This window comes from Triturus cristatus, chromosome 8, assembly GCF_964204655.1.
Source record: "Triturus cristatus chromosome 8, aTriCri1.1, whole genome shotgun sequence".
In the NCBI taxonomy this organism is placed as follows: domain Eukaryota; kingdom Metazoa; phylum Chordata; class Amphibia; order Caudata; family Salamandridae; genus Triturus; species Triturus cristatus.
In genome coordinates this window covers 1,693,537,907-1,693,563,000 of record NC_140591.1, presented here as the reverse complement: position 1 = coordinate 1,693,563,000, position 25,094 = coordinate 1,693,537,907, and the positions used below count along the sequence as shown (strand labels likewise).

At 50.0% G+C, this 25,094-nt stretch overlaps 1 protein-coding gene across 1 annotated transcript in view; it reads right to left on the bottom strand.

The window, feature by feature from the left end:
- Positions 1–8,627: 8,627 nt before the first annotated feature.
- Positions 8,628–25,094, bottom strand: part of LOC146808624 (NACHT, LRR and PYD domains-containing protein 12-like) — a 730,950-nt gene continuing 714,483 nt past the window's right edge. The window contains exon 12 of the mRNA XM_085623648.1: positions 8,628–9,023. The gene's annotated coding sequence lies outside the window, so the exon portion shown is untranslated. The remainder of the gene's footprint in view (positions 9,024–25,094) is intronic.

The window sequence follows — 25,094 nt, the reverse complement described above, 5'->3', positions numbered from 1 at the left end:
ACTGCGCCTTCACAATCAAGATCAGGTACCCACATTGGTGTCCCAAAGAGGACCTCATATGGAGTGACACCCCCTAGTGAGTTTATTGGCTGGTTGATTCATGCCCGCTGGACCCCATAAAGGTGTGTGACCCAACTACCGTCCTTGCCTAATACCCTAGCTGTTAAAGATGGCTTTAAGTCCCAATTTTTTCTCTCCACAACCGAATTTCCCTCAGGATCGTGCAGAGATGAGAACTGCAATGCTACGCCCTTCCTTCCATGGCCTCTTTGTAAGCCCGAGAGCTAAAAGCAGGGCCGCGGTGAGAATGTAACGTTCTAATTGCGTATGTGCCGATAAAGACTCGCAAATCTTTTATAACAGTTGGAGTGTCAGCCGAGCGCTGAGGCCATCCCCATAGGAATCTCAAGCAGGAAACCACTACAACCATGATATATCTGTAAGCCCCATCAGATTGTAAGGGGCCGCAGTGGTACAAGTACACCCATGCAAAAGGTTTGTCTGATTTTAGCAATAGCATCTGTGCCGGGCGTGCAGCGCTGTTTCAGTAAAGAACTAGTTGCAGTAATGCCTGTAGGCGCAGAACCCAAACCCTCGTGTGCAGCTAGTATTAAACCTTGCCTACAATCCATATTTGGTTTTACTCTATCCCCCACTCCAGGAATCTGAGCATATGGAATGTTTTGAGCATCTAACTTGTAGGAGTATTTGAGTGGAAATCTTTTAGGTACTGCTGTGCTGCTTTTGCGTGAAGCATTGACAGATACCATAATCTCACAGTCTATTTTAGTTTTAGTTTTAGAATGAGTTAGTGCAGCTATGGAAGCCGTGCGAACAGCCCCCTTTGCGGCTTCATCAGCCAATGAATTCCCTTCAACGTGAGCGCCATCACCTGCTACCTGTTCCCATAGCATTTTGTGTTTAATTGTGCCCCCCTTTTGCATCTTTAAACCCGTTTTGTTCCCAATGCTGTAAGTATTCATTGTACGACAGAACACAGTAAAAAGAATCACACACGATTAGTGTGGGGAATTCGCGATCTGTATTTACAAGTGCCAGTATCAGTGCTTTTAATTCTGCCAACTGAGCCGTGCAGTCTCCTAGAGATTGCGTCTTTGTGCAGCTACGATGGAGCTTGCCATCATGCATGCGACCTTTAACGATAGCACATGCTGAAAAATGTGGCTTCCTACTCCCTATCGCCACTTGAGCAGATCCGTCAGTGTAAATAATATATTCATACTGTTCGAGAGGCAAGATTTCTTTTGGAGAGGATATTCTTGTTCATATTGCAGGAATGCCTGTGTTTTAAACTTGGATTACATCTGTCCTCAACGTCTGTTGCAGTAAGAGAATTAGCCCATTGTATCCATCTTGGATGTAACGCTTTCGCATTTGGGATGCTGTCCTTTGTAACAGCTTCTAAAGGCGGTACTGGAGTTATTACAATAATGCGTTTCCTCTGAGCCAGTGCTCTTTCTCTTGCTACAGCAGTCTGAACAGCTGTCAGTATTTTTTTGTTGAAGTGAAACGCATTTCTGCATTAGTTATTTGTATACGATGGATACAGTTTCCCCTTCATTGAAGGTTAAATAAGTGAACCCGTATTGACCTGCAACTATTCGGATCACCAAGTGGTGTACGTTTACGCGTGTTTGTAAGTGTTTGGAAACTATCATCTCTTCCTGGAGTGAACGAAGAATATTAGTATGTTCTTGTGTCCAATTTCTGGCTAAAAAGTCCGGTTTTATTAAGTCGTAGAAAGGTTTTACCCTTTGGGGCATATTCTCAAGAACGTGTGTTAAACATCGCAAATTTAGCTTAACGCAACTTTGCATATCGCAGTCTATCGAGGGAAAATAACACACTGTTAACGTGGCATTCTCAACCCGGTGGCACCATGATTGCCAAGGACAGGCTTACGATAATGCGTCAAATGACCGCGTTAAAACTAACGCGACGCCGCAAAAATGCAAAACGCCAATGCAAAAAAAGCTGCGATGAGGCCAAGCACGATACAAAAATCTGCGATAGCCAGCGACAGGCCTGCAATTCCCACTCGCGTCATGCGGGAAAATGCACCATAAAAGTGGAGTACAAAAGCAGAGATGACAATGTACGAGCACAACCCCACATCCGTGCGGTAGAACAAATTACCTTTGTACCGCATCACATAGGCATCTCCTCACAGTCACAATGTACATTGACAGGCAGTCTGCATGTAAACTGCGCCAATGCAGACACATGCATGGAACACGCACTGAAACCGCATCTCCCCTTCGCATTGCAGAGGAACAAGCGACCCCTCCTGCACACAGACGTGTCATGAGCATGATCAATCAATCATGACAGCGTGGACGAATGTAGGGGCAGTGACTCCCTCTTACGTACATGTTGCCCATGTTGTGGGACTTGAGTCACAGGGGGCATCCCTGCATCATGGTGGTACATAACTGACCCCACAAGGAGCCCTGTTGCCACCTGCAAGTAACAAATGGCAGCCAAAATGGAATGACCTCGGACACATGTGAAACACTGAACAGTGGGATACCCTAGTAACTGTAACACACAGGACTGGCAGTTCGAATAAGTAACACACCAAACAGCCCCTCTGCACAGAGGTGACACACCCACCATCCATGAACACATCATAAAATCATCATCAACATATGTCGCGCTCACACCTGTCTGAATGATATGCCTGTACAGATGAGTGACATGGTGTGTGATGTGTGACTTTGTGATTCCTGTATGACATGTACTGCATGTTGCAAATGAGCGGCATCAATGTGTAGTACGTAGCCTCACTGTTGCTCCTCCCTCCCCCGAGCCTATTCACTAGTGTGCGCAGCGCGGTTGCATCACCTGCACCCCTACAGCAAACCATTGTCATGCCCGTTTGCACATGTCCACAAGCCTTACAGCGACACACTGACGCTGTGCGCTGAAGGTGTGTGGCCACGTGCGTGTGAGCCTATGGTAAGGACAGGGTGGACACAGATGGAGAGTACATGCCAGGCTGAACTCATCCTGCGGTTGAGGGTAGACCTCTGGCTCATGTTGCTGTAATAGCGACACACACAACAGTTGGCATGTATGATCCCGGACCCTGGACGGGCTTGCTCACCCTCATGTACCCCTCGGCCGAGGCTGCACGCCATGGGCATGCTACATAGCTACATTGCACAAAGCGTGACAGGTGACACAGACACTACACCAGAGACACACCCCAGAGCCACACATCGAAGGACCACACCCCACGCCATACTGCTATATGCCGGTCAACTCACTTATGCTCACAGGGGGGTCCGACACAGCCACATGTCGCAGGTCCACACCACTGCCTGAGGTACACAGCACAATGTGATGTGGCATGGCTGGGGCCCTCATGCATACATAATGACCACACAGACACAATGAGAATTTGTGCTACGGGCACGTGCGTCTGGCACCTTTAATTGCCAGGGTCACACGTCCAGTGACACCTGTGCTGGATCGGTGTTGGGTATTGTAAGCAGCCCCTCAGGGTTTAGTTGGTGCTGGCAATAACTACAATAGTGATCAGACAATCAGAAGTCCAACGTATAAACAGCAGGGGTCCATTACTTGAGCTGCACAGAGTTAGTGGCCCCGGATGCACTGCGGCCGCACAGGCACACTTGCAAGGGACGGTGACTTGTGGTGCACTGAGATAGGGCCACGAGAGCTGAGCGGGTCCTCGTTGATGTCCCAGGAGAATGTCGCGTAGTGTTATGGGGGACAGTGGAAGGTGTCCACCCAGGGCATGATGCAGAGGGCAGTAACAAGCAGAAACAGGCATTATGGAGGAGATGAATGCTACATTCTCCTTTTCCCCACCATGACAGTATCAGCTACATGATGAAAATAACCCCCAGGCCATGGACTCAGATGCCAACATAGTCCAACGGGAGAGTGCCCGAAAATCCTGTGGCACAGAGTCAGTGGCACCAGAGCTGGAAGGGGATGCAGTCTGCAATGAGGCCTGTACAATGATATCAACTCTGCAATTGGCAAATCAAGACTCCGTTCCAAATGTGAGTCCTACTCGACCAGTGTGTGCCGGAGGCAGCGGTCAGCATGGGGAAGCCGCTGTGGATCTCTAACACACGGCATTGGAATGGCATGTGGAGAAGATTCCTGGTTGACGGAGGTGGTGGCACCAGAGCAGGGTGGGTGTGCACCCTGTTACGATGCCGTGTCCTGGCTGGGACGGACTGGAATGGATTTTTCTGAGGCCTGCTGGACAGGTGTGTAGGCCTAAGGCAGAAGTCCGCAAAAGCCCACAGACACGTGTGGTCGGGATGCAATGCACAGAGTTGGTGGCACCACATCGAAGGGAGTATAGTGATTTAACCTCTGCCTTAAATATGTACTCTGCCATTGTGTAATCAAGACTCAGTTCCAAATGTCTAACCTACTTGTACGCTGTGTATGCCGGTGGAGTGCATCAAGGAGTACTGCGGGCCTTGCTCGCGGATGCCGTGATGGTCTCAGGAGGCTGCCAAGGTCGCAGGCCTCAGGATCGGAGCTAGCAAAGGCACATGGTGGGCACTCTTGGAGACATGCCGGTGTCTGCAGTTGAGCAGTGAGGCCTGGATGCGTAGGGGCGGACGGAACTGGTAAGGGGAGCAGCGGTCCAGGCTGCGGCAGGTTCACATGATCGCAGGCATTGCCGCACACAGCGTCGGCCTCATGGTTGGGTGGAAGGCAATGCCCTGGCAGACACATTGGCCATTCTGGAAGGGATCCACGCCCAGGGCTACGTGCTTTTTTCACACCCCTACGCTAGCCTGGCGCACGCCGGGCAAGCCCACTTTGCACATGCCTACAGGGGGGACGAAACAACCTACATTTCCGTGAGCTTCCCCACTAGCTGGGGTGACATGGTTGCGTCCACTGTCCACAACACTACCAACTCCAGCATTATATGTCGACATGGATGTGTCTGTGGTCTGCATACTGCAGTCCGTCCAGCTCATCCACGCCACAGTTTGCAATGTGTGCATTCTCATTAATGGGTCACTCCCCTCCTTCGCACATGCCTGGTTGCCACCTACCTTCACATTCCGCTGGTGTGTGGCTGATGTGCCATGACGTTGATGGCTTGTGTACATGGGTAACCCAGGTTGCCACAATAAGTTGTGCTGTCGGGTCTGGTGGGTGAGCATGTTGTTTGGCATGTTGTATGTGGGTTTGTAACGTGTATTGCCAGAGTTGTGAGTTGCATGGTTGTGGATTTGAGGTATGTGGTGTGTCCATTTGGTACTTACCAACGAGCACTGCATTTCCTTAGGTGACATCCTGTAAGCGCCGGTTGATGATGGACTGTCGGAAGATGTATGAGTCGTGCACACTGCCTGGGTAGTTGGCGATGACATTGGTGAAGAGTCTCCGGTGGTCCACTATTGCCTGCACATTGATGGAATGCGTGTGCTTTCTGTTGCGGTAGTTGTGTGCAGTGTCGGAGGGGCGCATAAGTAGGACATGTGTGCAGTCAATTGCCCCCAAAACTTGCGGGAATCCAGCTATGGCGTAGAATCCGTGCTTGGTCTCCAGCTGTTCCTGCGTAGTGTGGGGGAAGTACTGGGGTACCAAGCTGCTGATGGCATCCAAGACAGGTGTGAGGAACTTGGAAAGGGCTGGCTGTGAGACTCCTTCGACTCTGGCAGTTGTTGGTTGGAATCTCCCAGAGGCCAATAGGTGCAGCACAGCCAGCGGCTTTTTCTGTGGAGGGATGTTCGTTGTCTGCTGTGAAGCAATGATGTTCAGGATGCGGAGGATGGTTGTCCTTTTGAGCCTGTAGTGGGCAATGACATTCTCCGGTGTTAAGTCTGTGAGGCTGGTGCGTTTCCTGAAGGTCCGCTGTCTTTGTCTGCGCTGCCTCTGTGGTGGTCAGGGGGGGCTGTGGAGGTCCAAGGGGGGGTGGCGGTCCTGGGCGTGGTGGCGGTGGGTGTTGTGGCCCTGTTGGGGCTCCGTGCTGTATGATGAGTAGCTCCATAGCATCTGTTGTACTTCAGGTGTGGCTGTGGGCTGGGCTCCCTTTATGCTGCAGGTTGTGGTCCGGCTTTGCACCAGATTGGAGCAGGTGTTAATTTCCTCCTGCTAACGCACCTTATCGCCTGTTTTGGGATCTTATCGCCGATGTGGCTGGTCGTTGAGAATGTTGAGGTTTGGTGTTGTCGCAACTATTTGCTCGGGAACGCCTACTCTGCATCTCATTAGCGATAGTTGCCGGGGTCATCTGTGGCGATGTTTTTTGCGGATGATATTGCTTGTAAACTGGTGGTATGGGCTGTTAGCACCAGCTAGTGAATGGTTTGATTAATTTATCGCAACTTTGGCTGCGATAAAGTGCCGTTAACTTGGCGATAGCTCCTTGAGAATATGGTCCTCTGAGCGTAATCTAAAATGCATGTTCTTCCAAAATTTAGGAATCCCAGTATTGATTGTACATTTTTTTATGATTTTGGAGGCTGGAGCAGCGCATACTTTTCTAAAAAGTTAGCTGCCAGACTTTTGCCTTCACTTGACAGCTCATATCCCAAAAATAGGACATTGAGGTGGGCTATTTTTGATTTTTTAAAGTTACATTTGTAGCCCTCAGCGGCAAATCCCATAATAACGGTGCTTACCTGTCATGCAGAGGTAGGTTACCACTAACCTTATAGCCAGATACAGCGGAAAAAATGAGATGCTAGTTAATCCCTTCCCCTACGTGGTGATACCCATGAGTATATAGGCATAACACTGCACGGATAACACCACAACTGGGGAAAGGGAAGAAAGGGACAAAGGAAACAAAGTTGCAGCTGCTGGACTCAGATAAGGGATATGGTGAACCTCACTCTCCTACAATCCACCCCGTAAGCCCTGTAAATGAAACACAATACACATATAAGATAACTCTTTCCTTAGTGACCACACCCCCATGTGCCCCTATGTATGTTTGCACTTCCATGTTATGCAACTGTACATCTCCCAACCTAAAACAGCACAAAAGAGAAAAATAAAGAACCATAGAACAAAAACAGTCTTGATTCTCACAAGAATAAGGTACTTATCTTACTGTAGATGATCCTCTAGTATACTCAGTATATAATCCATCTCAATGGTTCTCGGAGTTCTTCTCCGGTATTACTTTCATGTATCCACCTCTCTCTCTCTGGAGCGTGTGACATAGTGTCCAATTACTATTAAGCTTGGAGCGCCATCTAGCGCATTTGCCTTTAGCACTCGGGAGGTATCCAAGAAGGAATTGCAACCGCAAGTATTCCACGTTGTTTGTTGGCGGAAAGCCGGTCCAGGAAATGTTCATCAGATAATGTTAGCGCTTCCTTAGCGCGTGAGCCCCTTTTTCTGTTCACCAGAAAAAGTGAACAGCTCCACGGCATTCAAGTCGGTCTAAAAAGAAATGATGCACGTAATAAGCACAGCGCGGCGTGAGCGCTGCAACGAGAGGCACACTTTCCCTTCGCAGCTGGGCTCGGCAATAAATCAAAGAGCCGCTGGAGCGGCTTGGGCTCGATGACGAGTTACTGCCCACAGCTGGGCAGAAGCTGAAGACTTTTATTTCGGTTACTTCGCCTTGCAGGCAGGTATCCTCATACAGGTGAATAGAACGCCCGACGCAGAGGCTTTCTATCAATCCTTTCACCAAGTAAATGATCTCGAGTGACAAGCCTCGAGCATAGTGAGGGCGGGGCTAAGTAGACAAGTCAGGTGCCCTGACCGGCTCTCTCTCTCTGGATTGTGGGAGATGTAGTTTCTACCTAACAATCATACGGTGTGTTGTGTTCCCACTGCTGTGTGCCTATCTCCGCCTAGTCATGACATTACCCTGGTCAAGTGCCTCTCTAAGTCGCCGCCAGTCAGATAAATATATCCACATATGACAACGCGTCTTCATCAAAATTGTGAAGTAACTCTGTTGCTCTTGCTGAAAATGCCCGAGGGCTATTTTTATACCCTTGGGCTAGTCGACAAAATTGTCGTTGTGACCCTAACGCACTGAATGCAGTCAGATACCTGCTTTCAGGTGCTATATTTTGGCAGAAAAATCCATTTGAGATATCAAGTGTGGTTTTATATCTTTTGCGCACAATGTTATTCATTAATGCGGCACTATGTGTATTTTGGACAGCAAATGTCTTTGTGCATGAGTTTAAATGTCTGTAATCTAAAACTAGACGATATGTGTTGTCGGGTTTAGAGACGGGAAACAAAGGATTGTTCATTGGAGAGGTACATTTTTCAATGACCCCCTGGTATTCAAGTTGATCTCAGATCTCCCTGACCTGTTTTTTAGCTTCTTGCTTTATAGGATATTGCCTCTGAACATTTGGTGAAACTTTTAACGGGATCACGTAGTAGGTTGAATCTTCATCCCACCCAACGTGATTTTTGTACAGTGCTGGAGCTTGGGCTACTTCCCACTCCTGTGCATATGCATGTCTAAGGTAAACTGGAACTATGTCGGAAAATGCAGGAAAAATTGTACTTTCTCCCCTGGGGCACTCCATAAAGAATGCAGGCAGCCAATTAAAAATTTGCGAACATTCGTGACAAGAATTTTCAATTCTATTAAGGACAACGGAGGCGAGTATTATGCTTCTCATTTTCCTTGCTTTATTACAGCAGCCAATAAAAAACGATCTTTTTTATTCAACATATTAAAGTAAACCACAAATCCCATGAGCACCTTGTACTCCATAACCATAGAGACTGAGCCCATATAATGACCAACCGAGGCACACACGTCCTCTTTCTTTGCGAAACTGCAACAGGTAAGTCCAACATTGTCAACTTGGCACTTTCTTGCATGCAGACCGTGATGAACAACTTTAGAAGAACCAAAGATCCCGAAGACCAACAGGGAAACTTGGGATGTGACGGACCAGCTTCTGCTCGATAACTCTGGTGAGGAACCACCACCTTCGTGGAAGAGGCTCACTCTCCGTGATAGACCGACGCCAACATGAGCGAGCCTCACTTACCATTTGAATCTGAAACAAAAAGAAGAAAAACCCATAATAACGGTCAGCCCCGAACTATGTGCCAACAGCAAATCATGCAATGGGGGGTAAAAAATAACCAACATAATGTCATTAGAGCGTAAAACATACAGTAATCGTACTTTCACATTTATGAATCACATAAGTAAAACCATTACTGCCGGGTGGGATAATCCTCGCCTCCGTTGTCCTTAATAGAATTGAAAATTCTTGTCGCGAATGTTCGCAAATTTTTAATTCTATGTCAGGACCGGAGGCTCCGATTATGCTTGTTTAAAGCTGAGTCACCACCACTGATGCAACATCCACAATCGGTTTGTTATAGAAAGATTTAAATGTAGATTCCGTTGACCAGTCGGCCGTATTCATGATGTCAGAGAGGCTTACTCCCAATGAAAAGGATTTAGAGGCCATTGCACCTCGAACAGAATGGGCACCAAATTAAGATATGTCAATGCCTGCTTCATTCATGAGCCAACGTACTCATCTTGCTAAGGTAGTTGGAGACACTGGCCTGAAAGGCTTTTGAAAGAGGTGTGGCGCCGCGGCCAGGGTGACTGACTCCAGAATCTGGGGATCCCGGTTCGATCCCCAGCGCCGGCGGCAGTTTAGCCCAGCACCATGTGACTCTGGGCAATAGCTTGCTTAATCTTCCCGACGGCCCCCAGCGCCTAGAGACCCTTACGGGTGATTGTTCGCGCTTTACAAATGTGGATTATGATTATGATTATGCAATAAACAGTTAACCCTGCATGTCAGAACGAAATTCAGAGGTACTTACCTCGTATGCTTTTAGGCATTGCACCACACATAACTTGGGGTTCTCTGGAAACATTGGGTAAGACACCGAGGTAGGATTACATTTGGTGCGTCTAGAAATATTAAAAGTGACCCCTTCCGGGGAGAATCGACGACCAGCCAGGTCTAAAGCTCTGATGTCGGAAACTCTTTTGCAAGAGACTTGACATAGAAGCATAGCCAACTTGGCTGAAAGCTGCTTACGCGATATATACTTGTTCGCCGGCCAAGCTTCTAAGAACCGGAGAACTACCGACACGTCCCACAGGAATGAATATTTTGGACATGGTGGTTTGACCATCCTAATACCTAATTTACAAACCAAGGGATGTTCCCCCACAGGTTTGCCCTCAAGCTGAATATGCCCTGCCAAAATCGCTGACCGAAAGTTATTGACTGTCCTATATGCAGAGCCCGAGGAAGCCAAAGAGGCTAGGAAATTCATGACCATGGAGACATCTGCTGTAGTGGGATCGATATCCCGTCGAACACACCAGCTACACCATTTGTTCCATGCTGATGAATACCGCTTGTGGGTATTAGTTGACCATGCTTGTTTGATTAATTCAGCAGCGTCCGCCGAAAGGCCAGTGACGTGCCATCTGTCCTGGAAACTCGCCATGCCACTAGTGGCAGTTGACCCACATCCATTAGAGGGTGAGGGGTCTTGTGAGGATCCAGCAACAGATTCCATCGCTGAGGGAGGAGGACCGGTACAGCACAAGACATTCCCAAACACCATCGGGAATCATGCTTGTGCTCTCCACAAAGGTGTTACTAACACCAGTTCCGCCCGTTGACGCCTGGTTAGGGCCAGGACCCTGGTGATCATGACAAAAGGTGGGAACGCATAACAAAGGACTTGAGGCCATGTCTGAAGAAACGCATCTGAGGCCAGAGCCTCCGGATCTGGGCGCCAGCTGTAGAACTCCGGAACCTGTTTGTGCAGACGTGACACAAATAGGTCCAAATGACAAGGACCCCATAGGAGGTTCAGCATCCGGAAAACTCGTGGGGGGAAACCGCCAGTCGCTGTAATCCCATAGGTAACGGGAGCGTCAATTGGACACCTCGTTCTTGCGCCCCGGGAGATACTCCGCCACCACGGACAGTCTGTGTTGCAGACAGTAGTGCCAAAAATCCTTAGCAATTTCCACTAGAATATGGGACCTCGTACCTCTGAAGAACCTAGGCCTTATGGGCCTGGCGGCGCAGGGCACGCCTTAATCTTCGAGTTCACCTGCTTCGTCGAACAGAGACACGGGACACTCCGCTGGGCGTAGAAGATCAGGTTTATTAGCTGCAGCTAAGCACAGTTGTCCCAGAAGTACGTTCAGTAGGTTCTTAGGAGACTGCCACTTTACTCCGTGGCGCACAATCTTTTATCGCACACAGATTCTCAAAGAACACCCCCAATGTATACATGGTTAACCAATGGGAAGAGTTTGAAAACAAGACATTAAATAACCCGCTTTCATCTCTGTTTGTCACCCTTCCCCACAAGTTAATCAATGGTAGTGTCTACAATTTGATTTGCAGGTGGCAGGACACATTTGTATGCCTCGAAGGACAGTTGTGAAATGAGAGAATACAAGCAGAGAATAGCGAAGGACATAAGATAAGATAAAGTCAAGAAAGAATGGTGCGAACCAACGGATAGTCGAAACAGGGATCAGTCAAATCAGACGAGGATTAGTGGACTCGGCCAGACCCTGAGACCAGTTTCATAAGCAGAGGCAGGGGGTTATTTGACACGTCGCAGTGTGAGAGGCAAAAACACTACGTTCCCCGCGCTGCCTGAGTGAGGGCAACACAAAATGGCGACGGGACACAAAATGGCGGCTGAATGCAAGCGAAATGAAAAACTTAATTTCCTCACCTCCCAGCTTGTTCACGTATCGAACCGCCGATACGTTGTCCATCCGCAACAGGATGCAACAGTCCGTCTTCTGTGGGGAATGACTGCGGATGGCGAACGACCCTGCCAGCAACTCCAGGCGTCCGATTCGATCACCACCTCGGGTTTCGAGCCGAAGATGGCTCTCCCATTCCACGACTCCATGTGATCTAACCACCATAACATCTCCCACCTCGCGTCCTCTGAAAGAGGAATCTGTTCAGCATAACCGAGGCTTTTGCGGAGATGCTGGATCTTCAAGCGTTGGAGCGCGCGGTAGTGAAGGGGGCATGCAAAGATTGCCTGAATCGAAGAGGCCAGTAACCCCATTACTCGGGCAATGGACCTCAAGGACACAATCTGCCGGCTCACAATCTATTTCAATTCTCTCTTGATCGCTCTGATCTTGTATGAGGGCAGGAGAAGCTGGCAGCTGCGGGAATCCACTTGAAACCCCAGAAACTCTATGGATTGCGTAGGGGTCAGGACTGATTTCTGGGAATTCACCACAAATCCCAGGCTCTGAAGAAGAAGAATGGCCCACTCCAGATGCGTAACCGCCAGCTGAGGGGACTGCGCCATGAGAATGATGTCGTCTAGATAGACGATCAGCCGCACACCTCGCGCGCGCAGGGATTCTACTACTGGACGAAGGAGTTTCGTGAAGCACCAAGTTGCTGACAAAAGTCCGAAGGGAAGGACCGTATATTCGTAATACACACATTGCCAGAGAAACTGGAGGAAACGCCGATGCGGGGCGTATATGGGAACAGATAAGTACGCGTCTTTCAGATCCAACCGGACCATCCAGTTCCCTTCTTGGTAGAAGATCGCGTAGCAGGTGGACACCTTCCATTTTGAAATGGCGGTAGACGATCCACCCATTGAACTCCTTGAGATTCAGGACCAACCTGGTTCGCTCCTTTCTTCTCGACCAGGAATACATTGCTGAGGAAACCCTGAGGGTGACATTGAGTCATCGTTATCGCTCCTCTCTGCAGGAGGGCATTTGTCTCTTCTGAGATAAAAGTCTGATCTAGTTGGGAAAAACTTAGGGGAGAGGGGCAGAGTGTTTGGGAGGGTGTCTCGCACATCTCCAGCTTGTATCCCTGCACCGTCTCCAAGATCCAAGGATCTTGCAAGAGGGCGCGCCGTTGTTGTTGAAATAACTGAACATGACCCCCCCAATACCACTCCTGAACATGGAATGATTCTCACTTGTAGATCCTGTATCCTGGTGATTTCCATGGTTGCCTCCGAAACGTCCCCTGTGGAACAGATTCCTGGCCCTTCGTGAAGGGTAGAAGTTTGGGTTGCTGGCAGAGTTGTCTTGGTAACCACCTCGGTGGTGTTGCTGGCCCTGTGGCGCCTTGGTTGTTTCCTCGGCCGAACGGCGGCCCTCGACTTCGTCCAGCCCTGGTGAAAACCAGTTTGAAGGCTCGACGAAGAGACTCCTGAGCCTTGTCCAAGCCACTAAAAGTGGCCACAAATTTGGCTAACTTCTTTAAGAAAGGCTGGCCGAAGAGGAGACCTTGGGCCATAGGACCTGCCTCTGATGTGGATAGTTCAGCCAATTTAGGGTCCAGCTTGAAGAGAATAGACCTCCTCGTCTCGCTGGACATGGTGCAATTGGCGTTGCCTAACAGGCACACCGCCCTTTGCACCCAACCAATAAGGGCATCAGGGTTTATCGGTGTTCCGGATTCCTTAGCCTGGAATCCCATCTCCAGGATTTTTGTTAGGGGGCCAGAGAGATCCAGTAGCTTATCTTGGCATGGCCGCCACGCGCGGTCTATGCCTTTTTTCAGGATCTTTTGCATATTTTTTAAGGTACGTGAGCATCGTCGGATCCACCTCAGGTGTTTCTGCTACTCGCGCCGCCAGATCCGGTCTGGGACACTCCGACCGCAGCCGGGCCCTGACGTCTTTATCAAAAGGTTGGCGGAGATGGGACTGGACATAGTCCACCACCTCCTGTGGCGGGAGCCACGCCGTAGAATTGGGATGGACGATGTCCGTTGGCTCGAAGGTCAACATCTTGGGTTGTGACGGTTCAGTATGATGCTCCTTCCTGAGCTTCTTCGCCGGTTTAGGACTCACTTCCTCACCCGAGTCCGTATCGGTGTTGGGGGAGGGTGAGGTGTCACCTTGATCGCCGTGTGTAGACTCCGTCGGATTGGCTCTTGAGACATACGCGTGATCATTGGCGAAAGCCTTGGAAAGTCTTGCAAAATCCTCCACGTGAGGGTTGGCCACTTTGGTCTCTTTAGCCTTTTTGCACCCAGACGCGGCCTCATCATTCACAGAATGCTGCACACTAGCATACAGGCCCTCCACGAGGTCCTGTTCTAATGTGCCGGACGGCTCTTCATAGTAATAATCATCCTCATAGCAGTAGTCCACCATGGTAGGGTGGACAATACCAGGTAACTGCGTTAAATATTACTGAGGAGTAAAGGGGGAGAAGCACAACCCCAGGCAAGCCAGGCTATACAGCCAAACAAAATTCAGGAGTGGAAGGAGGGCCTGCCTGTACCAAAACTTCTCTAGGTAGTGCCTATGCAGAGTTATACGGCCCGCAGCACAAACAAGCTTTGGGCGTCACCGGGGCACCAATGTACGGGTTTTATGATTCAAAAATGCTTGTTTCCCTCTCCGATCGGTATTGAAACGATTGCGGTGAAATTTTGAAAGCAGAGATGGCCGCCGCGCATGCTCGGTGTCGGACGCCCATCAGCAATAGAAATAGGACCTAGCGCGATCCTAACGCGTGGTCCTTGAGCCCCCAAACTCCCGCTCCACCTCGTCAGAGACGCGGGCGACTCGCACCCGGCTGGGGAGGCTGACGCGCTCCCTCCTGATCGCGCCCACGACGAAGGCGGCACTGCAGGGACAAGCGGGCTCGGATCTGCGAGTACCACAAGCTTCAGCTACACGTCAGCAGCGAGCCTGCAAGAGCGCTAAGACAGGATACCAAGCGCCACATGCACCATCAAACGCAAAACACAGCAGGACAACGGTAGTAATACACCATCAAAGATCAGCTAACATAAGCATAAATGCTCCAACTACAGCGCGGTGCCCCCAACCCATACACCACTAGAGCAAACAAAATTAGTAAGGGAGAGGCACTTAACTGGCTGCAGAGCAGCAAAGAAAGAGGACGTGTGTGCCTCTGTTGGACATTATTTGGGCTCAGTCTCTATGGTTATGGAGTACAAGGTGCTCATGGGATTTGTGGTTTACTATAATATGTTGAATAAAAAAGATCGTTTTTTATTGGCTGCTGTAATAAAGCAAGGAAAATGAGAAGCATAATCGGAGCCTGCGGTCCTGACATAGAATCTTGTTCTGCTAATAGGATGTCATAACAAGATAAGTTCTTCCAAAAACGACCTTTTACTTTCCTGGGCTTGTCCCCCTCCAGCCGGAGTGTTAGTTCATGTAACTTATGTGGGACGCTCACCCTGGTGTCTGGTGTTTCCACCGTGATGTAATCATTCATGTCCACTATCACTAGAAATTCCTTCAGGTTCTGGCGAGCTATTGTTACTTCTGCCGCACTGACTAGCATCGTCAGAGCTCATACCCCGTTCAGAAAGTTGTGTCCTCAGAATTCTGGGCATGTCTGATTTTCAGACCAGCAACTTTCTTTTTCTTAAATTGAGGTTTTGCTTTTTGCTTCTCTTCTTTAGAAGTAAAGTCTTGAGCGCGCCGCTTGTCTCTGGACTGAGTGCGCTCTTCTCTGGGTTCTGACTGTCCTTCCCACTCTGAGCTTTTCTAAAGCCCTGAAAGGAACAAGAGGAACATGTATCAGTTTCCTGATACCTGTCAGGTTTCTTAATGTTATCACCTACCTCAGGACTGAGATCTCCTGTCTCCAGAGTTTTGCTTTTTATCCCACTTCAGAAGTAGGTGTCTGCTTAGTAGTGTCTTTTTCGGGACTGCCCACTAGTTGCTCCTGGTCTTCCTAATGGACAAAGTCTTGCACTTCCTCTTGTGTGAGGTAGGGCGCTATTAAACCAGAAAATATGTTCCTGGGGAGCTTGCTCAGCCTTTGTTGTCGCCTTCCTGCTGGTTGGGGTCACAGCCTTCACTTCGCTGTGCCCTGGTGGGACAGGAGTCCCAGGGTCCATCCACACCAGCACCGCCAGCACTCCCAGGCACTCATTACCACCACAGGGAACTACCAGTCCCAGCAATCAATCAATCAATCAAGTCATTTGTATCGCGCACTACTCACCCAGAAGGGTCTCAAGGCGCTTGGGGAAGGGGGTCTGCTACTGCTCGAACAGCCAGGTCTTGAGCTGTTTCCTGAAGGCGAGGTGGTCCTGGGTCAGCCGCAGGTGGGTGGGCAGGAAGTTCCACGTCTTGGCCGCAAGGTAGGAGAAGGATCTTCCTCCGGCGGTGGCTTTCCGAATGCGCGGCACGACGGCGAGGGCGAGGTTCACTGAACGTAGCTGGCGGGTGGGCGCGTAGAAGGTCAGTCGGTCGTTGAGGTACCTTGGGCCCTGGTCGTGGAGGGATTTGTGTGCGTGGGTGAGGAGTCTGAACGTGATCCTCTTGTTGACAGGGAGCCAGTGTAGGTCTCTCAGGTGGCTCGAGATGTGGCTGCGTCGGGGGATGTCCAGGATGATTCGGGCGGAGGCGTTCTGGATGCGCTGGAGTTTCTTCTGAAGCTTGGCTGTGGTTCCGGCGTAGAGGGTGTTTACATAGTCCAGTCTGCTGGTGATGAGGGCCTGGGTGACCGTCTTCCTTGTCTCTTTCGGAATCCATTGGAAGATCTTGCGGAGCATGCGGAGTGTGTGGAAGCAAGATGAGGAGACTGCGTTGACTTGTCTGGTCATTGATAGGGAAGAGTCCAGGATGATGCCCAAGTTGCGTGCGTGGTCTGTTGGCTTGGGTGCGGTGCCTAGGGCTGGCGGCCACCAGGAGTCGTCCCATGCGGCGGGCGATTGTCCCAGGATGAGGACTTCCGTCTTGTCCGTGTTCAGCTTAAGGCGGCTGTTGTTCATCCAATCGGCGACGTCTTTCATCCCTTCGTGGAGGTTTGCCTTGGCGGTGTCGGGGTCTTTGGTGAGGGAGAGGATCAGCTGAGTGTCATCGGCGTAGGAGATGATGTTCAGGTTGTGATTGCGAGCGATGGCAGCGAGGGGTTTCATGTAGATGTTGAAGAGAGTGGGGCTGAGCGATGAGCCTTGCGGGACCCCGCAGATGACTGTGGTGGCCTCCGAGCGGAACGGCGGGAGGCGTACTCTCTGTGTCCTTCCGGAGAGGTATGAAGTGATCCAGTCCAGGGTCTTCCCTTGGATGCCGGTGTCGTTGAGGCGTTGGACTAGGGTGCGGTGGCATACAGTGTCGAATGCAGCGGAGAGGTCTAGGAGGATGAGTGCCGCTGTTTCACCGTTGTCGAGCAGGGCTCGGATGTCATCAGTGGCTGCGATGAGGGCGGTTTCGGTGCTGTGATTGGCTCCGAATCCAGACTGCGATGGGTCGAGGGAACCGTTCGTCTCGAGGAAGGCGGCCAGTTGCTTGTTGACGACCTTTTCGATGACTTTGGCCGGGAAGGGAAGGAGCGAGATGGGGCGGAAATTCTTGAGTTCGGCCGGGTCCGCTGTTGGTTTCTTCAGTAGTGCGCTGAGCTCGGCGTGCTTCCAGCTTTCCGGGAAGGTGGCTGTGTTGAAGGAGGTGTTGATGATGTCTCGGAGGTGGGGTGCGATGGTTGGGGCCGCTTTGTTGAAGACGTGGTGGGGGCACGGGTCGGTCGGACATCCGGAGTGGATGGTGTTCATCGTGCTTGTTGTGTCTACGGTGGTAACCTCGGTCCATGTCTGGAGGGTGGCGGCTGGGTGCGTGGGTTTGATCGATGGGTGCCTGGGTTAAGTGCCAAAGCTGTTATGGATGTCGGCGATCTTGCGGTGGAAGTGCGAGGCGAGGGAGTCGCAGAGGTCCTGTGAGGGGATGATGTCGTTGTTGCCTGTGCTGGGGTTGGAGAATTCCTTGACGATGTGGAAGAGCTCCTTGCTGTCATGGGCGTTCTTGTCCAGTCGTTCCTTCAGAGATTTCTTCTTTGTGGTGCGGATGAGCTGGTGATGTCTGCGGGTGGCGAGTTTGAGGGCGGTCATGTTGTCGGCGGTCTTGTCGAGGAGCCAGGCCTTCTCGAGGGTGCGGCAGGCTTTCTTGGAGTCCTTGAGTTCGTCGGTGAACCAGGGAGCCTTCTTGCTTCTGGGCCTGGTGATTGGGTGCTTCAGTGGGGCGAGGGCGTCAGCACTTGTGGTCAGCCACTGCATGAGGTTGCGGGCTGCTGTGTTGGGGTCCGTTGACCTGACGGGTGGGTTCTGGCTGAGGGAGGTGGTGAGTTGTTCGGCGGTGATCTTGCTCCAGTTCCTGTGAGGAACCTGCTTCGGGTGGTGGTGGACCGTCTTCTTTGCGAAGCTGAAGTGGACGCAGCTGTGGTCGGTCCAGTGGAGTCCGGTGGAGTGGCTGAAGGAGACGTGCATGCTGGAGGAGAAGATAGGGTCGAGCGTGTGGCCGGCGTAGTGGGTGGCAGTGTTGACCAGCTGCTTGAGTCCGAGGTTGGCGAGGTTGTACAGCAGGGCGGTGGTGTTGCGGTCGTTGTTGTTCTCCAGGTGGAAGTTGAGGTCCCCGAGGAAGATGTAGTCGGTGGAGGGGAGGGCGTGTGGGCTGATGAAGTCCGTGATGTCGTCGCAGAACAGTGCGCGCGGTCCCGGGGGTCTGTAGATGAGGGTGCCTCGGAGGGTCGTCTTGGGGTCGGTGTGGATCTGGAAGTGGAGGTGTTCGGCGGCGCTGAATGTGTCGATGGAGTCAGTCGAGATGCGAACGGTGCTCTTGTGTACGATGGCGATGCCTCCTCCGATCTGGTTGATGCGGTCCTTCCTGATGATCTTGTAGCCGTCCGGGATGGCAATGGCGATGTCGGGGGCTGAGGAGGCGTTCATCCAGGTTTCTGTGAGGAAGGCGATGTCTGGAGATGCGTTGTCGAGGAGGTTCCAGAGTTCAACGGCGTGGCAGTGGACGGAGCGGGTGTTGAGCATGATGCACTTGAGGTGGTTGTTGCTTCCAGTCCTGGTGGGTGCGGTGCATGTTCGGAGGCAGGAGAAGTTGCAGGATCTGCAGACGAAGGGTCCGTGGGTGCAGCGCGGGGATGCTCGGTAGCATCCGGGGGCTCGGGCGGTCTTGAGTGCGATGAGTGCGGCGAAGTTGTAGGTCCTGCGGGGGGGCCGGCGGGCGCGGGGGCCAGGGGGTCTGGCGCTGGGCGCGGGTCAGGCGCGGACGGGCGCAGACGGGCTTACCTTTGGCGCACCTTCGGCGCTCCCGCTGCGCGCGTCCGCTGCGCGGTCGCTGAGGTGGCGTCATAAATAAGGAGCCGAGAGGGAGGGTAAGTCAGGAGGCGGGAGCGGGGTGGCCAATGGGCAGGGCGGGGAGGCGGGACTGCAGGCGGGAGCAGGAAGGAGGAGACCGGGGCAGCGGCGGCGGGAAAAGCGGAGGGGGCGTGACCTGGTCAGCGGCGGTGGTCAGCGGGCGTGAAGGGGAAGCTGCGGCAGGCAGAGAGCGGCAGCCGGTACCTGCGAGGTCGCAGGCAGCAGGCTGAAGGCGGCGGCGTGGAGGAGGTGAGTGGTGGTCTCCAACGAGCGCTAGGCGCTAGGCAGCGGTAGGCAGCGCTAGGCGCTAGGCAGCGGTAGGCAGCGCTAGGTGCTAGGCAGCGGCAGGCAGGTAGGCGGCAGAGCAGTGGAGTGGGAGCGACCGGCTGTGGGGGCACAGGGGGTCACCGCTCCCGCTGCAGGTGCCACAATTGAGGGGAGGCGCTAGAGCTGACATCATGCTTAAAGAGCTGCCTCTCACCCCGTGGCGCATGACACGTGCGGGCGAAGCCTGGGCCAAGACGGGCCCCTCCTTGCCTGTCATTGCCAGGAAGAGGCAGGGCCAGGCCACCCCCCCTAACAATGGCCACAGGACTGGGACACCTATAAGGTACTGTTACCTTTCTAATGTTATTTGGCTCTCCATTTTAGCAGACAATTCCATCATACTGGTGACAGCATCCAGCCCAGAGGATTCAACTGACTGAAAGCAGAACAATCTAAGCAATATTTTGTGCGCTCTCTGGCCTCTGGGTGTCCAGTTAGTTTTGAAGGCTATGTTTGGTTGGTCTACTAATTGCACTACTGCATATTGATTGTATTAATCTTGGCCATTGTGTAGCCAATATTATTATCGTTCAGTATGGGCAAAAGGAAGGCTGTGGAATCCTTAGGAGGAGGCGCAGTGGGGAAGGGCATGAAGACCAAAAGGTCGATCAAACACCCAACGCATAGACAATCTAATTAGCGATTGTGAAGAGATTCTAACAATCCCCGTGGCCACTGATAGCGGTACATCTGATGCACCCCCCATTAAGTATCCTCTGTCCCCCCAGGTTGTCAAATCTATCCCCGATATGTTCAAAAGATCAATCCAGAAAGAACCCCCACCGTCCACCTCAGTGGACGAACCACTTACCGTGCCGATTCCATCCACATCTTCGTGTGTCAATTTAGACAAAGTAACCAATTTGGAGTGTGTAATGGAGTGTAGTAATAGATTTGCCCCCTAATGAGCATAGTCGAGGATACTGCGCCTTCACAGCAAACAGACAGCGTAGGAACAGCAAGAGACACGCATGCTGTAGTTTCCCCAGGGCCATGTAAGTGTTTGTGCACGGGTCAGTTTACACATCAGATAGCGGGCCTAAGGGCACAGACCAGCATGCTTATGGAAGTTGTTAGCTCTCTGAAGTTTTTGATTGACAAGTTAACTGACACCATTGTCAATTCAAAACACTTCCCAAGATATTGCCAGATCATCTACGCCTAGGCACTTAACTGACAACATAAGAGGCAGATCCTACTCTCCTACACAAAACACCATTTCTTACATCTCCATTTCATACCTCTCCCTCTATTAAACAATATATGCACTAGTGTTACATGTTTTCCCATAAAAACAACCAAGATCTGTAAATTTATCACTACATGCAAGAAACGTTTTACTGTGTATATCACGGATTGCTCTTGTGAGAAAGATTTACAATCAGCCCGATTGGACAGGTGAAAGAACGTATTTTACAGCATAAGCCTGCTATTACCAACAAGGATGTCACATACCCAGTTGCACGTCACAATAATCAGGAAACCACTTGTGACCAGACCTGTTATGCTACTTTGGTGTAGAAACTGTTAAGAGCAACATCAGCGGAGAAAATAGTACGCTCAAACTTCGGAAATGAGAATTTGACTGTATTGTATCTTTAGATACAATTCATCCAAGGTGTATTAACTCAGACGAGGAACTAAATGCACATTTAAAAACAAATTAATGATCAGATTGCAGATCTCTCTGAACGATAAACTTTTGAACACTCAATGTATGAAACAATGACATTTTTTCTACAAATGTATCATTAAAATATCGTTATGCAGCCCTGAATCTTTTCATATCAACTTTAGAGCACTTGGCAAGCACCATAACTATTTTTATTCTTCTATTTTGGTTGTCTGAGTTCATTTGTTAGCATATGTTAATCTATGTCATTTACAAAAGAAAATGTTTTAAACTTTAATTTCTAAGTTTACGCTAGTCATCCACAGCAAGATTTTTCTTTTGTCCTTTATCAGACCATATACAACATCCGAGTGTCACGTGAACTCAGAGCTTGGAATGTAGTTTTTTTTGGTACTCTTTCATACTGTGTGACTCGTGTCAAATACTCTTAGGTAACCTTTCACACTTTTTTGATAAACCAATAGCAATCTTAGCACGTTTTGTATTATGCCCACAGCGGCTTCACAGACTTTAAATTGTTTATTTTCGATAGCTGTAGACACATTTTCTATGAATCTCAAATATTTACTGGGGAGAAAACTGGGTCGTTGGTTGGGGGAGGGGGTAAAACCCTTCTCAAGCACCAACCACAATTCTTGTGAGGGTGAAACACAAGCAGTCCCCCATTGAACCTGCGCTTAGCCCTCTGGTAGCTTGGCACAAAAGCAGAAAGGCTTAACTTAGATGCAATGTATTTTATATATTTATGCATTATAAGAGACAAAGGTCCCTACAAAAAAGATTAAGGACAATGGTGCACTGAGCCTGTACGACCATGACCAGAACTCTCGAGAACGTTGTACTCCCGCCCTCCCCAGAGGGCCATGACCCCTGGTTTACTGACAGGCTACCTCTCAGGAATATACCGTGAGTCCTGATGATGGTCCCTCTATTTTAGCTGGGATCGAAATGTCGACGAGTTGTACTTCTTGACTCTAAACGGGATCATTTGAATTTTTGTGGAGCAAAAGATGTTTGTATTACTGTGACTGTTTTGAATTTATATTCTTTGATGAAGTCACTTTATGTATTGGTGCCTGAGGTTCGGAAATCTGTTGACTTCGAACCTTTTTACCCACGTGATTTTGTACATATTCTTTTGCTTTGTGTTTGTTGATTTGGTGTGTAATACATACATTGTCTCTCCATTAGGAGAATACTGACACAGGGCTTAGCGTGGTTCTGTGCACCTTTGTCCTTAATCTTTTTTGGAGGGACCTTTGCCTCCTAAAATAAATCGCATACCCTTGGTCCCTCCTGACATATAGGGTTCCCTTGTCTCTTTAAAAATATTATATATTTATGCAGCACTTAAACTGGAATAAAGAGAAAACACAACTCTACAAAAATCGCTCAATTTAGAAAAATTGAATACATTTTAATAAATTATTTGACATCAAAATGACAAAACCTCCAATCAGTAGAACCAGAGTTATGAATGTCGACATTTTTAAGTGAAAAAAACCATCAAGAAGATCAAAATGGCAACAGTGGGCATCTAGTCACGTGAGACCGGGGCCGACTGCGATGGAGAGCGGTTAGAATACAAGGAGTGGATTGGACCCGGTCTCAGCTTACCTTTTGGACTTGGAAGACGTTTTGAAGAAAAGTATCTGAAAAGGTAAACTTCAGTGTGAGAAGACAGCCGGTGGTGTCTGAGGAGGAGGCCGCTGGAAGAAGTCAGCGAAGATTTCTACATTCGTACTTAGACTCTGAGATGAAAGTTGAAAATCTCTTGCAAGATGAAGCTGCAGGCTGTAGCCGATGAGGACTCCATTAGGCCAGATACCTTCCTGAAAAGGAGCTACTGAACTAGATTTGCTGCTGTGGAGAAGGACATAACAGGAGCTACTGCAAAGTTAGGCTGACCTGCGTTGCCCCGTGGGTGAATCAGCAAGCAGGTAAGTTTCAGTTTACTGTTGGTTCGCAGGGCACTTTTTGGAGAAAAGTTTCGAAGTTCCAGGTTTGAGATTTGGGCTATCTGGGTACCCTTAGCACCACTTCCGGTTATATTTCATATCAGTACTCACATTTAGGTCCAGGGAACATTGTACACTTTCCCTGCATCATCTCCCATCATTTCATATGAACGAGCCTTATAAAGGCATACCTCCTAATAAGGACAGCATACCTTTCAGGGACATATCACCTTATAAGGACAGATGCCTTTTATGGACTAAACCTTTCACCTAGTCCCGTGCAGAAGGTGGGTTTTTCGCAATCGATATTGCTAAGACGTCATCCTTAGCCATATGAATAATGTTTGAGAACAACTACCCCGGGGGTATACTTCACCTCTCGCAGCTATGCACAAGGTTTAATCCCCAACGTCATTCCTCATACTGAACAATGGATAACCACATACAAAGACTGTATAAATACAGCACCTCTTGCTATCAGTAAGCAGGAGGGACCCGAGACTTCAAGGCTGACACATTGACCAGAGTCACTGCATGCAGATGCTCCAGCTGACAGTGGTCTGACTATCCCTTACAGGATGTCCGGCTCGAGACCAGGACGAAGTCCCATACTGCACTATTCAGGTAATGGCGTATGACTAAATCCTAGTGTCGCGATCCTAAGCCAGAGAGGGGATTATGGAATGTCTGCTCCCTCCTGGCTTGGTAAGATACACATATTGAGTCCAAGAGCAAAGAGGGCGCCACCTCCAACTATGCCGGGAAGACAGAACTACAAGGCCCAGAAGGCCAAGGGGCGATGATCCGAGCATCAGGGCAGGAGCCGCCAGCTGATTTGCCGCCTATAAAGCCCCTCCCTATCCTGTACTCGGGGCTTGACAAACTTCTTTTTTCATTTCTAGGAAACAGCGCTAAGCGGAAGGTATTCCCCGCTGGAGGACGAGCGCTGGTTTCCTCCAACGTGACCAAGCCCGTTTTTTACTGTTCCTGATCTTGCTGAGACTGGACAGAAAGCGGAGACCTTGCAGTGTTGGCGCGGTTTTCATTGTTTCCGTGATTTCTACAGGGCGCGTCTGCCCTTTCAGGTACTTAGGTGTTACTTACTGGACCCGGCATGTCTTACGCTATCCCCGTACTTTTAAAGCGCATTTGGTATTGACCGTCTCCGGAACTCTGGGGGGGGGCGGCTTTGCATTAGCAGTTTCCTTTACACTTCACTGTGAATTTGAACAGCATGTGAGGCTACAACAAGGATTGTGTTTCATTTGCATTTTCAATGTTTGTCTATTCAATATTGTAATGCTATGGCACTGTAACATTCTTGTTCCATATGGAACCTTAAGGGACTGTGAGGCTCTGGGCAGTTACACTGGCTGGCAAATGCTGATCAGTCACCTTTGGTTGCTGTGCTGCTTAAATTAAATCTACATACAATGTATTGGATTTGCATCTTCATCATTTCAACAGATTGCAGGCGGATTCCATTACCGCGCTTTGTGTTATGAGGCTGCCTTCTTCACCTGCTGTGTTGTGAACAGCGTGTGAGGCTACAAGAAGGATTGCAGGTGGATTCCATTACCGCGCTTTGTGTCATGAGCCTGCCTTCTTCACCTGCTGTGTTGTGAACAGCGTGTGAGGCTACAAGAAGGATTGCAGGCGGATTCCATTACCGCGCTTAGTGCTATGAGCCTGCCTTCTTCACCTGCTGTGTAGTGAACAGCGTGTGAGGCTACAAGAAGGATTGCAGGCGGATTCCATTACCGCGCTTTGTGTCATGAGCCTGCCTTCTTCACCTGCTGTGTTGTGAACAGCGTGTGAGGCTACAAGAAGGATTGCAGGCGGATTCCATTACCGCGCTTTGTGTCATGAGCCTGCCTTCTTCACCTGCTGTGTTGTGAACAGCGTGTGAGGCTACAAGAAGGATTGCAGGCGGATTCCATTACCGCGCTTTGTGCTATGAGCCTGCCTTCTTCACCTGCTGTGTTGTGAACAGCGTGTGAGGCTACAAGAAGGATTGCAGGCGGATTCCATTACCGCGCTTTGTGTTATGAGCCTGCCTTCTTCACC